Here is a 22,807-nt window from a genome sequence, read left to right on the forward strand (position 1 = left end):
TCCCCATCAAGACTCTGCATTCCCTTCTGGATGTCACCCACTCGCCCTCTGCCTTCGTAACCACAGGCCTTAAACAAATACTATTTCAAAGTTCTCACCTCCCTCTCACTTTTCAAAAACAGCGATCTTATTTCTGTTCTTGTCTTTCTTCCAAAACTGCTTTGGCAAGGCAGACCAGTGACCTCCTATTGCCACACCCCATGGACCCTGGTCTTTCTCTACATCATTTGACTCATTGAACATGCCCTTCTTTAAAATCACTCTCTTGCCTCGACCTCTGTCTGAGTCACTGCTGTCTGCTGTCCCACCTCTTCCTCTTAGCCTGCTTCTTTTTCTCCTCTTGCTCCTTCCGTGTTGTTTTCCTGAGTCTGTTCTTGGCCTCTTTTCTCCTCTCACTCTATACTCTCTTTAGATAATCTCAGCTACTTCCAAGACTTCTACAACCACTTTATGCTGATAACACTCAAAACTATATTTCAAATTCAGACATCTCTCTTTGTATTCGTTTCCCAGGGTTACTGTACAAATTACTACCAGCTTGGCTTGAAACCACAGAAATTTATTCTCTTACAGTTCTGTAGGCCACAAGTTTTGATCATGGTGGTCAGTAGAGTTGATTCCTTCTGGAAGCTTTGAGGCAGAAACTGGCCCATGCTTCTCTTGTAGCTTCTGGTAGTGGCTGGCAATTCTTAGCCTTCCTTGGCTTGTAGATGTGTCACATGCTCTGTCTTCACATGCTCTTCATCCCTACATATCCCTCTGTGTCTTCACATGCACCTTTTTTTTTTTAAATGGAGGTACTGGGTATTGAACCCAGGACCTTGTGCATGCTAAGCATGGGCTCTGCCACTGAGCTATACCCTCCCAGACCCTGTGCCCCGGAATCAATCTCGACTCCTCTTTCTCACCATCATATCCACCCTTTGGCTGAAGCTTGATAATTCTACCCCCTTAATAGTTCTACAATGTCTCCATTTCTCCATCCCCTTTGTATTGGTTATTATAAGTTTGGCTGCAAGTAACAGAACACCTAATGCAAACTAGCTTAGACAATAAGAAAATTATTTAGTTCATTTAACAGACCATAATGCAGTAAGGTAAGCGTCAGGCTTGGTTGATCCAGTGATGTTTCAATGACTTGGGTTTTTTTCCATCTCTGTTCTACTGATTTCAGTGTTGGCTTCATTCTAAGCCTGGTTGCTTTCATGATTGTTGGATGTTTTCCAGTAGCAGTTGGGGCTGTGTGTTTCACTGTTCACATCCAACAGGAGAGAGTGGCTTTCTATGTCTAAAGAGTAAGGAAGATTTCCCAGTAGCCTTCAATATCCAAACCTTGTGCATCACTGGCCAGAATTAACAAGAGTTAACATTTTGTAATACTTACTTCAGATCTTTAAAACAAACAAACAAGCAAACAAAACCTTACAAATAAAAGTAAAGATTCCTTTGTACTTCCCCCAGCATTGTTCCCCTCTCTCACTCCTCAGAAGCAACCACACTCCTGAAGTTAGTATGGATGCTTCCTGTCTATGTTTGCAAATTTCTACTATGTACTTATAAAAATACACATGTCATTTTTTGTTTTGTAAAAAAAGTACCTAATGTACATGAAAATTTTATGCATGTAAATGGACACAACATATAAATTCCACAAATCACTTCAATCTTCCTTCAACATTATATTTTTGAAATCCATCCATATTATTACATGTAGATCATATTCACTCATTGTATGGGCTGCACACTATTTCATAGTATGAATATACTACAATTTACAGTCTTGCTTTGTGTCTTTTATTTATCAGATTTTCTGTGCTTTTCCCCCTCCCCTCCTGCTTTCTGAGTTTTTAAATTATCTTTCTTTTCCCCTCCACTGATTTGAAACGTGTACATTCTATTTATTGTATTTTAATAATTACAAAATCTTAAATGTATCCAGTTTCTCTATCCTTCTGAATAAAATAAAGATCTTAATTCTGAACTTTCTATTCCCATCTTGTGTGTTACTCTTTGGTTCTTTATTTTATTTTACTTTTTTAGTAATTATCTCTTACTTAAATTTACCAATTTTTTTTCATTATCCCTTCTTGCATTTTACTTTGTTCTTCTGGATTTGTCTTGCTTGTTACAAAATAATTCCTTAATAGTTCTTTCAGCAAATTTCTATAAATAATCAACTTTCTTCACCTTTGTATGTCTGAGAACAACTTACTTCACCTTTGCTTTGTATAGAAGTATAGCTGGGAACAAAGTTCTTAATGGACAGTTATTTTCCTGAGCACTTTGATAATATTATGACATTGTCTTCTGGAAACTTCAGCAATGATGAGAAATCCACTATCCATCTGATTATTGTTTCTATTGTAGTTAGTCTGTTCTCTTTAGTAGCCTGTTTACCTTTGATGCTCTGCAATTCCATAGGAGGTGTTAGATATGGAATTAAAGAAAATCTATTTAGGACTTGTGCTTCTTCAGTTGACAAACTCATGTCTGCTTCCGTTCAGGAAAATTTTCCACTGTTACCTGGTTTTGTACTTCCTCTTTTTTCCACTACTGTTATTTTCCCCCTCTGAACTCCTACTTGGAGTTTCTCATTCTATACGCCATGTCTTCTCGTCTCTATTTCTTATTTCCTCTCTTCTAATCTCTTGGCACCACACCCTGAGCGATTTCCTCATATTTGTCTTCCATTCATTAATTCACTCTCTGCCAGAATCTAGCTCTTTAACCTCTCTATTAAATTCTGTTTAAAAAAACTAATTTTCTACATGTTTTTTATTTCTAGAATTTTCATTTGGTTCTTTTTCAAACCCACCTTTCCCCCCATAATATCTTACTTATTATATGGATTTTACTTCTTCCTCTATGTAGTTGAACATTTTAGACAGATTTATTTTAAATTAGCTTTCATGTTTCTTGAAAGGAAACATTTTTTCAGATTGTCCTTTTGTCTGTAAATCCTGGGGTATAAATTTTCTCTTTCATTGTATCTGCCATCTCTCCATCATGAAGTTTTTTCCTGTATTTATTTGTTTCTACAGGGGACAGGGTTTTGTTTATTCTCTAGGTTTTGGAGAAATTCCTGTAGGGGTAATCTTGTATTTCTCTATGCTAGTACTCTGTATGAGTTTCACCACATCCAGACCAATTTTTGCTAATATCTTGGACTGGGGTTCTCAAACAGCAAACCTAGCATGTGCTCAGGTACTGATTCTGTGCTTAGCACAGTGTCAGAGCTCTGATCTTTCCCTGCACAGACTCTAGACAGATACCGAGCTTTCTTGCTGTGTTCTATGGCCTATGTGTTCTATGGTGCAGTTTTTCTAGAACCTGTTTTATCTACAAGAAAGCCTTTTTGTTCTTGGCTTTGAGCAGGAAACCTGGTTCCAGCTCATAGGACCTGAGGCCACAGCTCCCATCCCCAGAGAGGCATTAAATTCCTGATTCTGATACCCTCTAGGACTCTGGGCTTTAGATTGTGACACATGAGATCTGAGTATATTCTGTGACCGGTCTTGAGGGACCTATCAAGAGTTTTTTTTTTTAATTTTGTTTTTTATTGGAGTGCAGTTGATTTACAATGTTAGTTTCAAGTGTACAGCAAAATGATTCAGTTATATACATATGTGTGTATATATATTATTTTTCAGATTCTTTTCATTATGGTTTATTACAAGATTTTGAATATAGCTCACTGTGCTATACAGTAGGTCCTTGTTGTTTATCTATTTTATATATAGTAATGTGTATCCATTAATCCCAAACTCCTAATTTATCCCTCCCCTGCCCTTTCCCCTTTGGTAATCAGATAAACTTTGTATTGAAATCTAACACATTTATAGAAGAATGCACAAATCATGAGTGAACAGTCTGATGGCTTTTTATAAAGTGCAACACTTGTATAACAGCCACACAGATCTAAAGGTATAAAACTACTGGAAGCTCGCCAGAAGCTTCGTCAGGCCCCCTCCAGGCACAACACTACTATCCTCTGAAAGGTAACTTATTATTCCAGTTTCTAAGGGTATTAGGTTCGTTTTGACCATTTTGCACTTTATACACATGGAGTCGTACAGTATGTCTCCTTCAGTGTTGGCTTCTTTTTCTCTCATGTTTATAAGGTTCTCCCATGTCGCTGTAAGTATTTTAGTTTGCTCCTTCTCAGTGCTGTATGGTATTGTAGTCTATGAAAATACCACAGTTTTTTAATCCATTCTACTGTTGATAGGCCCTTGAGTGGTTCCCACATTAGGACTATTATAAATGGTATTGCCATGAACGTCCTTGTATATGTTTTTGGTTAAGATATACAAGCGTCTCTTTTGGGAGTATACTGAGAGGTGGGATTGCCAGGTCATACACATGCTCCGTTTTAGCAGACGTTGGCAAACAATTTTCCAAAGTTGTAGTAATTTACACTCCCACCAAGAGTGTGGAGCTGTTTTCACATTTGTGCACACGTATAAGAGGATTTAGATCTAGGGCAGATCTTTTCCCTCAGTTGCCTGGGATTGAGAATTATTACTGCTCCTTTTCAAGGAGAATAAATCAAGATCAATATCGGAACCCCTGGTTTATCTCTTTTTTACTTCATGATATATAACTACAAAGTGTATTCAAAGCACTACACTTTTTCAAACTTCTACCCTGTACCAGGCACTGTTCTAAGACAGTGGATGTAATGTTCATCCTCATTACAACCCTACGAGGGAGGTATTATTATTGCTTCATGTTTCATGAGGCGAGGCAGCTGCAACTCAAAAAGATGGAATAACTGTCCCAGGACCCCAGAGCCTGAAATCGCAGTGCTGCAGCAGCCGGACTCTGAGGTCTGAGCTCTTCACCTCACGGCAAGTATGCTCCCGCATTCTCCTGCCAGGGTGTGCACTCAGCCTTTTTCAAAAATCTTTTTTGCACCTTCCTAAAGACCTAAAATACAGAGCCATATGTTGTCAGATAGGACAACCTGGACCCCATGAAAGTTGCCCAGCTGCAGCTTGAGATCCATGCATTTGTATCAGCAGGGGAACACAAGTAAGCAGTCACTGTGAAGAATTCTGCTCCCCAAAGTCTTGCTTCCGTCAAGTGTGCACTGAGTGACGCTGGCTCAGTGCTGGCACACAGTGGCACGTCAGGAACATTGACGGAACAGAATTGTAGAAAAATGCACAGTTGTGATATTGACCAGGGGCCTTCTTGGCTGCAGCCCCTGGCCTCTAATCTCTGACCACCAGGGGGCACACATCTGTCCCTAAAGCACCCTCATTCTTCTAAAGCAGGTCCCTGGGGAACGGAGGGGCTCTGTTGGAACACTCCGAATTTAGAAAAAAAGATACTAGAGAATTAGGTATTTCAGGGTGTGGTCCGAGGACCACCAAATTGTAATCACCTAGAATGCATGGCTAAAATGCAAGCTCCAGCTTGTTCACTCTAGACCTAAAGAGTCAGAATTTCTGGGGGCAGGGCCCAGAAATTGTACCTGAAGCAAGGTCACCTGGTGATTTTTTTTCATGAACTTGACTGTATATTCAGACTACCTATGTTCAAATACTGACTTTTTCACATGTTAACTGGGTGACCTTGAGCAAGTCAATTAACGTAAGACTCAATATTATCATAAAAGAGGATCCTAAAAACACACTTAACTCTTAGAGCTGCTGTGAGTAATAAATGATCTATGCCGAGAGTTTAGCACAGTGCCAGGTGGTGTCTTAGCACTTACAAAGCTTAAAATATCATTATTATTGAATCATCTTAGGAGGGAATGTGGTGAGGGGGCAAGAGCAGGGTGGATGAGACCTGGAAGAAGAGTATGGGAGAGATGCTCCCAGTGTGGGCTTTGCTACTCTCACCTGCTGTGTGTCCTTGGGCAAATCACTTAACTTCCCTGGGCCTCAATTTCTGCACAACTAAAATGAAAGCATGGGACTAACTGCTCTGTGAGATCCCTTCCAGTGTTGATATTTTGTAAAAACTCCACAGGGTTCACAGGGTTCCAGGATCTTCCTAAACACACATACACACACATCTCACCTCTGGAGCCCCTATATGCCTGTATCTCATCAGATTACATTGCTAATTCTCTTCCCTGCTTTTTGTGAGGAGGGCAGGGCCCAGGTCTTCATCCCAGGGCCTCAGAGTCTGGCACATGGACTACCACGTGGTTCCTCTGCAATAAACAACATTTATACTGGAGAAAGTAGAAATATAAAGTGACACAAATGTGAATAATTTGGCTCATTTTCACTCCTAGTTGGTCTTTAAGAAAACAGCTATTGGAGTAGAGAAGAGGGTTAGGCTCAAAATGGCTGGAGGAGTCCGGGGCTAAGGTGGGATTCAGGTGTGCGTATTGGGTGGACCAAGAACTGCAGGCAAGGATTGGATAAAAGGAAGAGCAGGCAGGAGTGGGGGGCTTACAATGCTGTTCACCTACCAGCCTCCTCCTGAAGTTGACATTCTTTCTATTACTGATGGTTTGTGTTTGTGTTTTTGTATTTGTGAGAAGCAGGAATGGGCTCAGTGTCTACCTAGCATGAAAACCTGCCAAGTGGTAGACTTTCAAATATTTCAAATGTTTAATTTAATTACACTGACTCCTCACCTCCCAGGGCCAGACTGCTGGCACCTGCTTCATCTGACACCACTTCCTGGTGCCCATATTCACTTCAGGGTGGATGAGGGGACCCTGGATTAGGGCAATGATTTCCCAGCCTCCTCCGGACAAGCAGGAGGACAGGCTGCAGGTGGCTCCAGCCTGGAACCCCAGGCAATGCTAAGCCTGGCTGGGGAGCCCATTGCCAGGTAGGCCAAGGACCTGCAGTCTGGTCTTCTGGTCTTTGGGAGGAAACTCCCTCCTAGCCAACTTCACTTCCGCGGGTGAAACCAGTTCATGCCAACATTCCATTACATCCCCAGTAGGGGAGGTGCCTGTCTGACTTGCTGATAAACAATATTTCTCAAAGCCAGTGAGTGGGCAGCCTGAGGGACACTGGTCAGCCAACTAGTGAGTCTTTATGGCACATCTGGACAGTGTGGCCCAGTGCTTGCTGCACAGTCTCTGAAGTCAGGAAACTGGGTGAGAACTAGGCTCCACACCCACCGGTTGTATGAACTTGGGGCAGGGCTCTCGGAGGATCAGTTTCCTGGAGATAATAAGAACTGCCTCGTAAGATTTTTACGAGAATTTAACAGAATGATATAATTTTTTTGCAAGGGGGGGGGCAGTTTATTTATTTCTTTTTTTAATGGAAGTACTGGGGGTTAAACCCAGGACCTCAGGCATGCTAAGCACATGCTCTACTATTTGAGCTAAACCCTCCCCCCCAGAATAATGTAGATGTAGCACTTATCATAGTGCCTGGCCCATAACAAGGCCTCTAGTATATTAGCTACTGTTATTAATTTTACTATTATTACTGCTATTACTTGCACTAAGCCCTGCAAGGCTGTATCTCTGCCCCCAAGGAAAGGGGAATCGGGAGAAAGAATAATAAGTTTGTATATGATTATTGATGTAAGTTTTTTTGAGACCTTACCCATTTTTATTTTTTTTTACTGGTGGTATTTTAACATCTCATTGTCACCACTGCCCCCTTTTGAAGGAGCTGGGTTATCCTGTGCTCATTGCCTCAGAGGATAATGCCTCAGGAATAAAGTTGCTTTCTGGCCTAGCTCTCCAGAAACCTGGCCTTCAGGGGAGCACAGAAACCTCTGCATACAGACTGAATATTCAAAGAAAATATCATAAGGGAAAGCTGGATTGGGTATTTGAGTGGAGTGGGACTCCCTTCAGAAACTAGAGGAGTTTCCTCCAGGCTGAGGGGAGAAGAACCAAAGGGGAAGGGATGACTCACTGGTGGCCATGAGTCCCAGCAAGAGGGACCCTGTGGTATACAGGGACCCCAGAGAGCCTGGGGCAGCAAAAAGGGAATGGAGGGGGCGGGGCAGATGGGAACTTGGCCCGCAAGAACCCTGGGCCTTCAAGCCTGGCATGGATTTAGCAAAGAAAGCCAGCAGACAAGAAATAAAGGACATTTCAGCAGTAACCCAGTGCGGGACAACAAACGGCCCAGTGACACCAATCAGTGGACACAGGAGGGCTGAGTGCCAGCACACTTGCCTAGGGGCACCTTGACGAATCCTGGTGCAGAGAGGGAACCGAAAATGGCCTGGGAGTCAACTAAAATATATGGCTTAATATAGGTATAAAGTTCACAGCTATTTCCTATACCCTGCAGGAGAGGCCAGGTTCATTCTTGCTATGCTGTGTTGAGTAATTTTACAGTTTATGATGAGAATCTGTGGAATTGGAGTCACCTAGTCCTGGGCTTGAATTCCAGCTGACTGATCCCAACTGAGTTCCCTAAACTCCCTGGTCTTCCATTTCCTCTGCTACAATGTAGGAATCATAATAACAACCTCACACAGTTGGAGAGAGGGTACGAATGAGGCAAGGAATGTAAAGTTCCTGAGTCTGGCCCCAGGAAGCCATCCAATGTTTGTTGGTTCTGTTACACACAAATGAGGACCAGAGAGGTAGATTGAGTTGCCCCACGTCACACAGGAAATGAAAGAGCCCCAGGTCCCTGATTTCAGACTCAGGAACTGCTGAGAGACCTTAGGAAGGCCAAACAGGGAAGTCTTTTGGAGAAGGGGGCTTTCTCCTGGGGAGGAACTCCTAAACATCATCCCCAAACTTCCCAGGGGCCCCTCCACCAAGCTGGGAGAAGAGTTTCGCTGGTAGGAACTTCCGCTTGGGGACGGAATAGCCCCAGCATCTGATTCATTCCTGCCAGTGCCAGCCAACCTCTCCTGGGGGCCAGGTGGTTTCCAAGCCAGCTTCACCTGCCCCTCCACGTTGGTAACTACTTCAGGGTGTCCAAACCTGTGGAGGCTATTTCCCAAACCTGGCAGGCCATGGGGCCATGGCCACAGCCAGGTCCTGAATGCTGGAGGGTAGGAGGATTCTCGTGGCTTCTGCTGAGCCGAGTATGTAGGATTTTGAACACAGGGAATGCTCAATGTGCGTCTCAGCTTTTGTCCCACCCTTTCCTGAGTTTTTCTCCCATAGGATCCCCCTGGCTTGGGGATAAACAGCCCATGTTCTGCACAATTCCTGGTCTGCAGCATCCTGGAGCAGGCAGCAGATTTATTTTGGCCTCCACCTCTCAGTGACAACTATTCCCCTCCCTTTCAGGCAAAATAATGGTGGGCCTGGTTCTGAGGGTCCTCAGAATCCACAGCCATAATAAGAAGGATTTAGAATTGACTGAAGGAATATCTTGCTGATGAGAAGGAGAAGTCTCCACGGCAGTCCTTGTCTGTGGGACAGGTTCGGTGGCATTTTTTAAAAAACTGGGATCAAAGAGATGTATAGGTATTTCTGCTGTGCTCTATCCCCTGTAATAATGTTTGTCTCTCACTGGGGAGGCTGCTGGCCGGAGCGGAACAATTTTCTAGGATATGAGGCCTTTGCTCTCCTCCCTGACTTCTAGCCAGTCACAGCATCTTGTTTACCTCTTTGGGAGTTTCTCCTTTTGGATCTTAGAATCTAAAGAATCAACTTTTTCATCCCCTGCCTCCAAACAGGAAAAGTTAAAAAAGCTTAGCCTAGACCAGTGGTTCGCAGTTTTGTTCCCCAGGGGACACTTGGAGGCATTTTTTATTGTCCTGATAGGGGGTGGGGGTGGGGTGCTACTGGCATCTAGTGAATAGAGGCTGCCAGAGATGCTGCTAAATGCGCAGGCCAGTCCCCTATAATGGAGAATTATCAGACCCCAGCTGTCCATGTGCTAAGGCTGAAACTGAGGGTGAGAAACCCTGGCCTGCACAGACAGATCTCTGCCCCATTTTCAAAGTTCTCCTGAGAGACTATGTTCTCGTCCATTAAAGTCCTGGCATCCAGAAACATCAAACCTCATTCACTCCTGTTGAGAACATGGCTTTTTGAAAGTGAAGGGGAACAGAGAGGGGCTCCAGCAGCAGCTCCAGGATTCTGTCTAGGAGGGAACCAGGGGAGGCAGTCAAGGCAGCGATGAAGGTTGGGGTCCTGTCTTGCCCCTGAGTTTGCACAGTCAGCATGATGCTGCTTCTATACTTAGAGGGTATGTGCATTTGGGAAGCTGAAAGAGGGGACTGGTGGAGATAATGGGTGTCAGTACCCCTCAAACTCTGCTTTGGAAGTGTTTTCAGTAATTCCCGGGATCAGAAGCTACAGACATGTAAAGTAAGGTGAGATTTTTGCAGCATGAGGCCTTAGAGAGTGTCCACTTGGCCAGGATTGGGGATGTAAGACCTGTCTCTTCCAAATCCTGGCATGGTAACCAAACGTCATATGTGACCCTGGCACCTGGAGGAGAAACAATCTAAGTTATGAATAGTCTGCTGTGGCATCTTGGGGAAAACATGCCTGGTGCTATGTAAATCTGAAAAAAAAAAAAAAAAGCCCAGGATGGTTGGAAGTTTCAAAAGCCCATTAGCTAGGAACATTTCAATGGAGGCCAAATTGCAGCTTAAGTGTGCAGGTTGTCTTGGTTAATTTGGGGTTGTGTTGGAGAGAAGCTCTGAGAGTTATTGCTTCCGTCTTTTCTTCCTCAGTGTCCTTTTCTCTGCCTGCTTGTTCTTCTTGTCCTTGTCAGGCAGCAAGTGGCACGCCTGGGCGTCAGGCACAGATGGCGCTGGAGCTCTTGCTGTGGTCCAGAAATAGTTATGCAAATATCCAACTTCTGGGGCTTTATAGGACCCCACCACCACCACTTCCCTCCCTGTTCTTCCCTTCCTACCTCAGTTTCTTCCTTAAAGCTTGTGATTTCTGTGTCCACAGTGACCCAGGCTGGGGTTCCTGGGGTCTTCTCACTTTCTAGAGGGACAGTTCCTGGTGGGAGAGAGGATTCTCGCCACATGCCCGGGGGCTGGAGCCCAGGACCCCAGCCTGAGGTCACATGAGGTCTCGGCCATCTACCTTGCTCACGTGGTGCTGCAGCCTTTATGGGGTTGGCCTTCCTGATGGGGCAATACGCTCTGTTTGGGTCTGATGTTCTGGCCTTGTTTCACTGCTACTTCTGCCCCTGGTCGCCTTAGTACTGACTGCCTTGTGATCAGGATCACAGAGAAGCTGATCTTCCTAAACCTCATATTTGGGGTGCGAGAGGGCTGCTTCCTCCAGAACCTGATGGGGCTACACTACTGGGGCTGGGTCTTCCCCTGCCAGGCCCTCTTTGTGTCAGCTGCTGCCACTTCTAGGGTGGCCTGTCCTTCCCCCCTACTCCACTCTGATGGGGACAGCATTGGGCTCCAGGTGCCCTCTTGCCTAGAGGTGGAGATCTGGGCCGTGCAGGCCCCAGCACAGACTCTCTGCCTGATGGTGAGAGGCAGCCAGCCCGGTCTGACTGGGCAGTGCCCCCGGCAAACAATCCTGCTATCACTGTCACTCTCCTGCTTGATCCTTGAGGGCAGGGAATGTGGAGAGGGAGTGGGGAACCCTGCTTCCTCCTGAAAGCATTACCTCAACAGATGTAGGAGAGCGAAGTGATTAAGAGCAAGGCTTCTGGAACTGGACTGCCTGAGTTCAAATCGCAGCTCCCCCATTTACCAGCCATGTAACTTTGGACAAGTTGCTTAACTTTTCTGTGCTTCAGTTCCTTTACCTGCAAAAAACATGGGAACAATAATAAACCCTACCTCCTAAGAATGTTTTGAGGATGAGATGAGTTTATATGTGTGAAGTACTCACTGGTAGTAGCCAGTCGCAATAAACATTAGCCGTTGTATTAGCCTTAGCTACCTAGAGGGATGCTTTTGCCTTGCTGCCTGGCCCACTCAGAATTGTGGCATCAGTTGCCAGCTCTCCCCTCACTTGCTCCTATGGCTCCTGGTAGCCAAGTCCCCACACAAACCTTCCTTCCTATTCTCTCCTACCCAGTCCCCATGTCACCTCCTTGGCTCAGACTTGCATTCTCGCTGCCCTGGACCCCTACTGCTTACCTGCCAGCACTTGCCTCCTGGTCAGCTCTCCACTTGAATTAACCCCTTGAAGTATCTCTGCCTGGCCTCCAGCATCTTCCACGGGCCAGCCCAGACCTCGCTCTCCACACTTTCCCTCCCCAGCCACACTTGGAGCTGTGCCCAGAACTTCAGGGGCTTCCTCCCGCACTGTCTCTAGTCTCTCCTGCGGAGTGCTGCCCTGGTCAGCTTCAGGGCCAAACTAACTGGGTCCAAATGCTGCTCTGCCACTCAACTGGCTGTGTAACCTTGGGCAAGCTGCTTGGTGTTTTTAGGCTCAGTCTCCTCCTGTATAAAAAGAGATTAATGATACCCACTTCACGGGGTTGTTGTGAGGATTAAACAAGATAATGGAAATAAAGGGCCAGGCGCATAGTGTTCCCCAGCAAGCAGTGCTATTATTTTCTAAATTTTCCTATTATAGGCTCAAAACCTAGCCTCTTTCTGTGAAGCCTTCCTTGACCCCTCATCTGGTCTGTCCCCCTTCGAGTCTCCGTGACGATTTCACTTGATAATTAGTCATGCACTGTTTGCTGTGACTCCCCTTTACTGTGGCCTTCAGAGGTATTCAGATCCATCCTGCTGTGTAACTTTGCACGTGTCTCTGACTGGTCTTTGCACCTCAGTCACAGGTGGGAGGTGGGGGGGCGGTGATGCTGTGCTTTGTAGGAATAGGACACACAGTCCTGCTCTTAACTTAGTGCTTTGCATAAAATATGGACTTGGTTCATCTATGCTGATTTACTTTAGTTTTGATGTCTTTAGACCAGAATTAAGAGTGGCCACAGAGGGCTTCCCCTGAGGCATGTCAGAAAACCAGAAGAGATGGACATTCCTCCATCTCCTTCCACAACTTGGGCCAATTTTAACAATCCTTTAACAGCTAAAAAAAAGTTCTTTCCAAGGTCTAACTGGAGTCCTGCTTGCTGCAATGGAAACTGTTCTTCTTGTGCTTCAGGCTATTGATGTCTATTTCTTGAGGTTGATCAGATACCTAGAGTCACAGACATTTCCTGCATAAGATATATCATGTAAGTCAGGTTTGATTTATCACCAGCATTTATAAAATCAGATCTAAGGAAAGAAGTAGGTCTGGGGACACAGTCATGGTCTAAATATAGCAAATATTTAGCGTGCCCTGATTATTACAAAATCAGTAGTGAGAATATTCACAGGACACGGCTTCTAAGTATCTTTTCATCTACAGGTTTCTCTTCTAGCTCTTTCATTTTCCCCCCTGCAACTTATTTGTGGAAGAAACTAGGTCATGTGTCCTATAGATTTTCCACAGTCTGGACTTGACTGATTGCATCCCCAGGGAGTAGTTTAATATGATGTTCCGGCCTCTGTATTTCCTATAAATTGGTAAATAGATCTAGAGTCTTGAACAAATTTGAGTTTTATTTTGAGGGGAAGAATAGTTCATAGATGGCATGGTCTTCTTTCTTCAGATGGCATATAGCATTTTGTCTCTGAAATGACAAAGGCAACAGATATATATGATTGTCTTTATTAGAAGTATAAGAATATGAAAAGAACCATCTATCAACAGATGAATGGATAAACCAAATGTGGTGTTTACATGCAATGGAATATCATTCAGTTATAAACACGAAGAACATTCTGACATATACAACAGCATGATTGAAACTTAAGGACATTTGCTAAGTGAAAGAAGCCAGATACGTAAGGAAAACTACTGTATGATTCCACTTATGTGAGGCACCTAGAATATGCAAATCCATAGAGACAGAAAGTAGAATAGAGGTTACCAGGGTCTGGGGAGGGGAGAAGGAAACAGGGATTTTTGTTTAACGAGTACAAAAGTTTTTGTTGGGGATGATGAAAAAGTAATGGGAACGGATAATGGTGATGGTTGTACAACATTGTGAACGTACTTAATGCCACTGAATCATACACTTAAAAATGGTTAAAATGGTAAATGTTATGTATATTTTACCACAGAAAAAAATATTTTTCAAGAGCTCAGCTATTGCAGAGAATACGACCCCTCTTACAAATCTTTGATGGCCTCAGTTTACATATTGGCCTTTGTCTGAACCTGCAGCCTACTCCTTCTGAATTGATCTCCACATAAGTGTGGGGTCCCTTCCATGCTCCCAGGAATTTCATGGCCTCTGCCTGACTCTACAATGAGCCCCAGCAGCCTCGAGCCCAGCGTCCTAGACCATAGACAACTATAAGCAGAGCTGCAGAGTCAGATGGGGCATGGGCTTCCAGAGTCATAAGGCTTGAAGTTGAGCCTCTTTGCCACTTACTTGCCATGAGAACTTCGTCAAATCACTTAATCTCCCAGTTTCCATTCCTATAACTGATCAACCTCGAGAAATTACAGCACAGCTAGTGGAATAACTTTTGAAGATAACTATTGCTAATTTGATGATTACCAGTTGCCATTGAATGAATTGTTTAAAAAAAAAAAGTCATGTCAACTAACTGCAACATGTGAATCAATTCTAACAAGCAGCAGTTTTTAAAAAAACTTTATGGAGATAACTGGGAATTTGAACATTGATTATTTGATGATATTAGAGACTTGTTAAAAAAGTTTAGGTATGACAATGGTATGTGGTTTTGTTTAAAAAATAACCCTTATCTTTTAGACATACATACTGAGATGTTTTCAGATGAAATGATACAATATCTGGGGTTTGTTTTAAAGTTATATTGGTAGAAGGGAGTATGGTTGAAAAAAGATTTCCATGAGTTGATAACTATTGAAGCTGTGTGATGGGTACTTGGGGGTTTGTTATATTATTTTGCTTATTTTTGTCTGTGTTTGAACTTTCCCCAAATAAAACTTTTTTATGTCATTGCAGAGATGTGCTTCTTTATTTTGGGCTAATATTCAGCAGGTACTCTCCTAAGAATTTAGCTTCACATTTCCTAGAGAGCATTCTTCACCCACACTTCAAGCATCTATGCAAAGGAATAAAAGATCTTATGCTAATAAGTGCGTTTTAAGGAACAATATTCAATGTGTACTTTTTAAAAATTCTTTTTTTTTAATTGAAGTGCCAATTTTCAATGTTAATTTCAGGTGTGCTGCAAAGCGGTCCAGTTATACTTACACAAACTTATATACATATTTTCAGATTCTTTTCTTTTACAGCTCATTACAAGAAATTGAACATAGTTCCCTGCACTATGCAGTAGGTCCTTGTTGTTTATCTATTTTATATATAGTAATGTGTATCTGTTAATCCCAAACTCCTAACCTACCCCTCCCCTCTCAACGTGAACTTTTGTCACCTGAACATCATTTGCTGTCAGGCAGGTATGCTTTTAAAAAAACTGGCTTGACTATTTATGATCCTTTTTGGAGGATCATATTGTGGTACTTTATCATGTAACAGGTATCACTCACATGCTTTACACTTGCCATTTCTTCTAAGCCTCACAATAAGGCTATGACTTACATATTATGATCAGCCTCCATTTTACAGATGGGAAGAGATTCAGAGAGATTAGTGAGGGTGAACATCTGTTAACCACTTACTATATATCAAATGCTGGGCTAATCACTCTAAGTGAAGTTGCTTGTTTTATCCTCTCATGCCCTTATGAGGTAGGCACTATTATTATCCCCATTGTACAGACAAGGCAGTTGAGGCTTTTAAGGAACTAGCCAGCAGCTGCTAGAACAAGGGTCCTCTCAAGCCATGTGGCCCCAAAGCCCAGGCACTTTTCAGTCTGTCCAGGACACAACCCAGATGAGTGATTCAGAGCAAGTATTTTGGATTCTGCTATTTAATAGCCGTGTGGCTTGGGCAAATTATTTCATCTTCCTCAGGCTGGTTTCTAATCTGCAGAATGGGAATAACAACATCACCTCCCTAATAGGGTGATGGTAAGGACTAAATGAGACAACGCCGGCCAAGGGGTTAGCACAGTGCTGACCCATGGTGAGGGCTCAGTTGACGTGAGCGATTTTTATTATTACCAGGTTTCTCGCTCAGAGGACTTTTCAATTAAAATCAGGTAGCTTTAAGAGCTTAGGAGTTTTCTGGTAAAACTGGCTTTTCCGTGGTCATCTGTGCTATTTTATGTGGACACTCATCTGACACTTTTCTATGAGGAGGAGAGGGTGCTTTATTTCTTTTACTTTTACTTTTACTTTTACCCTGACCTTTGAGAAGTAAAAGACTGAAAAAACAAATGACCATGAGCTAGAGTTATTGTGGGTGTTGCTCTGGTGTTTCCGTCTTGCTGGGTCTCTGAAATCGGTTCCTGGTTCAGGCTAGAGGAGCTCTTAGGAGCACCATGTGCTTCCCCAAGTACCCTAGACATGGACACACATGAATAAAATCAATGTTAATATGCCTATTCATTCATTGCCATGGTGTAGGGAAAAGAAGGTGGGCTTTGAGCCTTGGGGACCTCAGTTTGAATCCTGACTCTACCACTTGCAGGCTGTGTGCAAGTCACAAATGTGCCTGTACCTTAGTTTTCATAGCTGTGAGTTGGGAAAGTCAGGCCAATAAAGCTAAAGTTATAGAATGCTTACTATGTGCTGGGTACTGTCCTTTTTACATATTAACTCAGTTAATTGTTACAAAAATTAATAAATTATTTTTGAAAGCGATTTTAGGTTTACAGTAAAATTGATCTGAGAGTACAAAGTTCCCATATACCCTCTTCACCTGCCCCCACACAGCCTCCCACACTATCAACATCCCTGACCACATTCGTGTATTTGTTACAACTGAACCTACGTTGACACCCAAATCATCACCCAAAGTCTATAGTTTACATGAGGTTCACTCTTGGTGTTGTACATTCTATGGGTTTGGATAAATGTATGCATGCATCCATCACTGTAGTATCATATAGAGACTGCCCTAAAAATCCTCTGTGCTCTGCCTACTCATCCCTCCCTTTCCCAAGGGCAACCTAACAACCACCTATCTTTATTGTCTCCACAGTTTAACTTTTCCAGAATGTCATAGAGTTGGAATCATATAGCCCTCTCAGATTGATTTCTTTCACTTAGTAAATAAATTAGTCAACAAATATGCATTTGTTTCTTCCATGTCTTTTCATGGCTTGATGGCTTATTTCTGAATAATAATCCATTGTCTGGATGTACCACAGTTTAACCATTCAGTTACTGAACGATATCTTGTTTTCTTATGTTTTGGCAATTATAAATAAAGCTGTTCTAAACATCCGTGCACAGGTTCTTTTGTGGATATAAGTGTTTATCTCCTTTGGGTAAATAACAAGGAGGCCAATTGCTGGATCATATGGGAAGAGTAAGTTTAGTTTTATAAGAAACTGCCAAATGTTTTCCAAAGTGGCTGTGCCATTTTGCATTCCTAGCAGCAATGAATGAGAATTCCCGTGGCCCCACACGCCTGCCAGCATTTGGTGCTGTCAGTGTTCTGGATTTTGGCCATTCTAATGCAATGTTCTATGACATGTGGTGTAGAGCATATTTTCAAATGCTGATTTGCCATCTGTATATCTTCTTTGGTGAAATGTCTGTTCAGGTCTTTGGTCCATTTTTAAATTGGTTTGTTTTCTTATTGTTGAGTTTTAAGATTTCTTTGTATATTTTGGATAACAGTTCTTTATCAGATGTGTCTTTTGAATAATTTTCTCCCAGTCTGTGGCTTGTCTTCTCATTGTCTTGGCATTGTCCTTTCATGGAGCAGAAGTTTTTCATTTTGATGAAGTCCAGGGTATTAATCCTTTCTTTCCTAAAGTGTTTCCTTTGATGTTGTATGTGAAAAAAAAATCACCATACCCAAGGTCATATAGGTTTCCTCCTATGTTGTCTTCTAGGAGTTTTATGGATTTATGTTTTACATTTAGGCCTATGATTCATTTTGATTTTTGTGAAGGGCATAAGATCTGTGTCTAGACTCAATTTTTGTTTCTGTTTGTGTATGTCCAGTTGTTCCAGCACCATCTGTTGAAAAGGCTAAACTCATTTAATTTTCAAAATAAGCTTCAAGGTAGGCATTATTACCTCACTTTTTTAGATAAAGAAACTGAGGCACAGAGAGGTTCTGTAAGTCACCCAGGGTAACACAGCTAGACCTGACAGAGCTGGGATTTGACCCTAGGCAACCTGGCTCTGGGTCCATACATCTAATCTCTATCTATAAAAATAATGTCTCACTCATAGGTTTGGTGTGAGGAATAGAGATAGTGTCTAGCACATAGTAGGTGCTTAGAAAGCAACAGTGATAGTCACTGTCCAACTTAGCTTCCAAGCTTTCACTCAAATGTCATGTCCTCAGAGCAGCTTTCTTTCACTCCTACAGCCAAATAAGTCATCCATCAAAGTGTTATCTCATCATCCAAGTGATGACATTGTGGTGAATCCTATTGCTCACAGCTCACTTCCATCCCCCACTGCACCATGTGAGTTCCCTGGAGAGTCTCCAAGTCTGATATCTCCATGTCCCTAAGAGTGCCTGGTGCTTGCCTTGGCATTTAGCAGGCACTCAGTAAAAGTGTGCTGGATTGAGTTTGGGGTGCGTGCTATTCCTTTATCCAAAATGCACATTCTGGGTGTGGTCTACTCCTCAGGGTCTCCTAGCTCTTACTCAGCTCTTAGTTCCTGAGCCCCCTTGCTTGAATCTTCCCTGGTCTGTCAGGTTGAGCCACCTCTGCCTGGAGAAGTTCCTGGTTGAGCTGTTTATGGAAGTAGCTGCCCTTGTCTGCTACACCCTTTTTCCTGCACCACTCCACCCAGTTTCTTCCACATTCTGGGGTACCTCCCTTCATTATGGACACTGCCTGTAGAAGTGTTCACCTCTCTTAATGAGAGAGAAATGTTCTCTCTCTCTCTCCAAGCTCAAGTCATAGCCACCTATCTTGGAGGCCTGGTCTCTAAATATCTCTAGCCTCATCCAGAGAGTCTAAAATTCCTTCTCACTCACTAGGTAGAGCAGCTCACCTGATATTTATAGGACATGAGGGACCCAGAGGCAGACCTCATTCCAAAGAGCTTCGGAAAGGTGTTAATCTTGGCATTGTTGGACTCCTTTAGGGAGCAAGTGCCTCTTGTGGCAATGTCCCCTGGGCCCTGGTTCACCCCTTAGGCAGCTCCACCTGGGGCAGAGCTCTCTCAGACCAAGCCACCAGGAGCCTGTGTCCACCTTGGGGAGTACATTCTGCCAGTGCCACCTTGGGCACGGCAGGCAGTGCCTGCTATGGACTAGGCCATCTGGCATCCTCCAGCAGCGCTCTCTGTCTGCCTTGCAGAGCCACCCTGGGAAGATGTGGCCTGCAAGACTCAGTTGCTCCTTCTGAGACCACTGCTCCGGGCAGCACCGTCTTGGACATAGCAGAGTCCACCAGTGCCCGCCTCAGACAGAGCGTGTTCTGTATACTCAGCATGACCCTGGCCCTGCCCTGGGCACGCCTAGCAGCCTTCAGTGCCCAGTGCAGACAGGACCTCCAAGGCAGGCCTCTCGGACCCGGACAGAGGTCTTCAGGGCAGTGCCGGTGCCCTCAGAGCCCGGTGCCCTCAGCGCCCAGTGCCCTCCTGGCCCTCTCTGGAGGAGCGCCCAGGCGCTGCCAGGAAGGCTGGCCGTTTATCCCCGGAGCCGCCAGCAGGGAGCTCCCTTTCGGCTCGGCTCGCGCGGCCGCGGGGGGCGGCGCTGCGCTGCGCCGCGCTGCGCTCCAGCCCGGACCGGGCCGGGGCCGCTGGATGCCGCGTCTCCGCTCCTGCTGCCGGCCGGGCGGGCTCCGGCGGCCGGTGAGTGTGGGGCGGCGGGGGAGGCCGCTCGGTGGCGGGCCAGGCCCGGAGTGGTGGGGCGACGGGGTGTGCTCGAGCCGGGAAGGCGGGCGGGCGGCGGGGCCCGCCGGCTCCTCCTCCTCCCCTGTCCCCTGGAAGCGGCGGCCCGTACTCCCGGCTCCGGTCCCTGGCCCCACCGCGCAGCTCGCCGCCCGGAACGCGGGGCCAACCGGGACTGCGGGTGGGAGGGCGAGCTCCGGCCCCTTTTGCCAGCTTGAGGGGCGCGGGGAGGCCGGGCAGGGTAGCCTTCAGTTTGAGGCTTTGAGGGCTCGCGGGAGCCCAGGTGGCCCCGAACTGCGGGGTGGAGGCTGCAGCCTGGGGGGTAGGGGACTTCTCGGGGCGAGGCCCAGGCCCCCCAGACAGACCGACCGACCGAAGCCCTGAGGGAGGCGGCGGGGAAGGCGAGCACCTCCTCCGAGCCCTTTATCCCTCCCAGCGGCCTTCACCCTTTCACTGCCAGGCCGACAGCGGGCTCCTCTCAAAGGAGCAGCTGCCAGACAGCTGGCAAAACAATGGAGACCCCGCTTTCCCGGGCCTCCTCCCCTTGGGACAGAAGAGGGGGGTGGGGAGGTGAACGGTAGGCTTTGGGGATTAGGGAGTGCAGGCTGTCCCCTGCGACTGGCTGCTCACCTCACCTTTCCCTGCCAAGGGGTGGGGTTCGTGTGGGAAGGTCGGACAGCCTGCCCCAGGCCTCTGGGAGAGACTGCCCTGACGCCCCGCCCTGCGAACCTGTCATGCCAGTTGTTTCGCCAATGGGACGGGGAGGTGGTAAGGTTCGCTGCCCTCCACCCCCGTGTTGGGGTGCTACTGGTACCAAGCCTGGTGAGGAGTGGGTCATGTTCCTGGTTGAGATAAGGCCTGCAGGGACACACCACACATTGGAGCTTTGTTTGGGGGTGGGGGTGGGGTGGGGGAATGGGGGTGTCACCCTGTTGCAAGGCACATGTGTCCTGCTGATTAGCTGGAAAGGCTGCCCGCCAGAATGAGCTGGGGGTGGGGTGGGGTGGGGAGGGTGAGGATGGGGGAGGCTGCCAGTTGGTTTTTTGAACGGTACTCCCTTTGCCTGGTCACTTGGCCAACCGGGCATGTGTTTGGCAGTGTCCTCGTGCTTTGTGTTTGTGTAGGGAGGCCTGGGACGATGCTTCCTGGGAGGAGCTTTCCTGCCTACGACCTTTTTGCCCTCAGATGGTCCACCCAGGTTATGGAATTGGATTCCTTTCCCCCTTCACTGGCCAATGATTTTTGTGGGTTCGTTTTGCCTTTTGGAGTGCCTGGCATGTCTGTGGCTGAGGAGGCCTGGTAAATCCCCCCATGGAGAGTGAACTGTGACGAGTGTGTATGCACGGGGGCCATGCTGGAAGCCAAAGAAGGTCATCCAAGCGATTAAGAGCAAGATCACCTTAGCCAGACATTGAATCTAGAGGTTGAAGCTGCCTTCCCACATGCTTACCAGGTCTGGAGCCCTTTTCCTGGGCAGATTGGTATCCTGTTGTCATGGCAGTGGGCCCAGCCTTGCGTCATGTTCCCCACCCTATTAGTTCAGGGGCTACTTTCTATTTGGGGATATTGAAAGTTGCTCTCCTGAGGTCTCTGGCTTCTGGACAGACCTCCCTGGCTCTTTGTCAGTGACCTGCCACCTCCTCAGCTTCCCCTCTGTCCTTTTGTGATGAGAACTTTCCAGGAAACATCCTCCTGGTTGCTGGACATGACTGGTTATATATAGCTTCGGGTGGAGGTGTGCTTGTCCATTTGGGGTTGGAAACATTGGAGTCGGGGCTTCAATTCCAGGAAGATGATGGGGGAAACTATTGTATTGGGGATTAGGGGAATGAGAAGGGTCACAGATGTGAGGGAGGGGTAGAATGCTGATGGTCACTTCCTGTGGGAGCTTTGAGCTTTGAACAGTTGATGACCTGGTGCCCGGCAGCTCTGAGGATCTAGTTTGTTTACTCTCTCCTGGCCTGGCTCAGCTTCCTCCCATGCCCCAGGCTCTCCTGAGAAGCCCTCAGGTGGATTGTGCCCTTCCTGACTCCTGCCTGGTCCCTCAACGTCACTGCCTGGCAGTCTGGACAGTCAGCCTGTTGCCTGGAGCTCCCGTCACCGGCCTAGCTGGAGGCTGCTCACTGAGGGTTGCATGTGTCTTCAGAAGTTGGGCCTGAAAACTCTGGGGTTCCCCAGAGACAGGTACCTGAAGGTGAACTGGGAGAGGCAGAACTGGGGCTTATGTGAAAGGAAGAATCCACCCTATTCGGGTGGAGCAGAGAGTTGTTGGATCTCAGGAAGCCTTAACCCGGACTTGGTCTGTCCCCTGTCCCCAGGGCAGGAGGGCTGTTCTTACTCCTTCTCAACCAGAGGTCTGTCCCCAGTCAGACCTCCCAAATCTGGAGTGGACATCACAGACTGGAGCCAGAACATCCATGTAAGCAGTGTCCTGATGGTGGCCCTGGGCCCCAGGCCTCTCCTGGGCGTGGTGGGTAAAGCTGAGGCACTCTGGCTTGAGGTAGCTGAAAGGTTTGAGGGGACAGGAGGGCCCAGCCCACCCTGTGCTATGATTAACAGGTTTCCCAGGACTTGGGTTGGGGGCTTGATAGAGCTTTTAAGTTCTGCTTTGGCTCAGGCCCATGGGTATTTAAGATGCTTACTGCCTCTCACCTCCCCATCACCATTTTCTGAGGCAGCCTGAATTAGGGGATAGGGTGGTGCAGTGGCAAGAGCTGAACTGGGAGGGGTGGGGAGCAGACATGGAAAGCCTCCACTCTCCCTGCCCCCACTTTCCTGCCCTTTCTCTTGAGGTAGGAATTGTGTGGCTTGTAAATTATCCACATTCCCTTGACAATTCAAATAGTTTACAGTCAGGCAGCAGTTTAAATTGTGGACTGACGATTTTACAGGGCCCAGGGCCCCTTCTCTCAGCCAAGTACTTTATCACTTACAAGGAATTATTTTTATTATTTTCTGGTATTCAGAGATGCTGGATGCTGGGCTCTAGGTCACACAGCAAATCAGAGGGAGAGTGGGATTAGAACCTGCAGT

General features: G+C 46.0%; 1 protein-coding gene and 1 non-coding gene across 2 annotated transcripts in view; one reads left to right on the forward strand and one right to left on the reverse strand.

Moving 5' to 3' along the window:
• Window positions 1-13,045: 13,045 nt before the first annotated feature.
• On the reverse strand, window positions 13,046-13,175 carry LOC140686488 (small nucleolar RNA SNORA72). Its single transcript, XR_012060343.1, has one exon. It is a non-coding gene; the product is annotated as a small nucleolar RNA SNORA72 (small nucleolar RNA).
• A 6,455-nt stretch (window positions 13,176-19,630) lies between these two features.
• LOC140686159 (unconventional myosin-XVIIIa-like) overlaps window positions 19,631-22,807 on the forward strand; it is a 67,888-nt gene continuing 64,711 nt past the window's right edge. The window contains 1 exon segment of the mRNA XM_072939140.1: window positions 19,631-19,735. The gene's annotated coding sequence lies outside the window, so the exon portion shown is untranslated.

The sequence above is a fragment of the Vicugna pacos genome, chromosome 16 (genome assembly GCF_048564905.1).
Source record: "Vicugna pacos chromosome 16, VicPac4, whole genome shotgun sequence".
NCBI lineage: Eukaryota > Metazoa > Chordata > Mammalia > Artiodactyla > Camelidae > Vicugna > Vicugna pacos.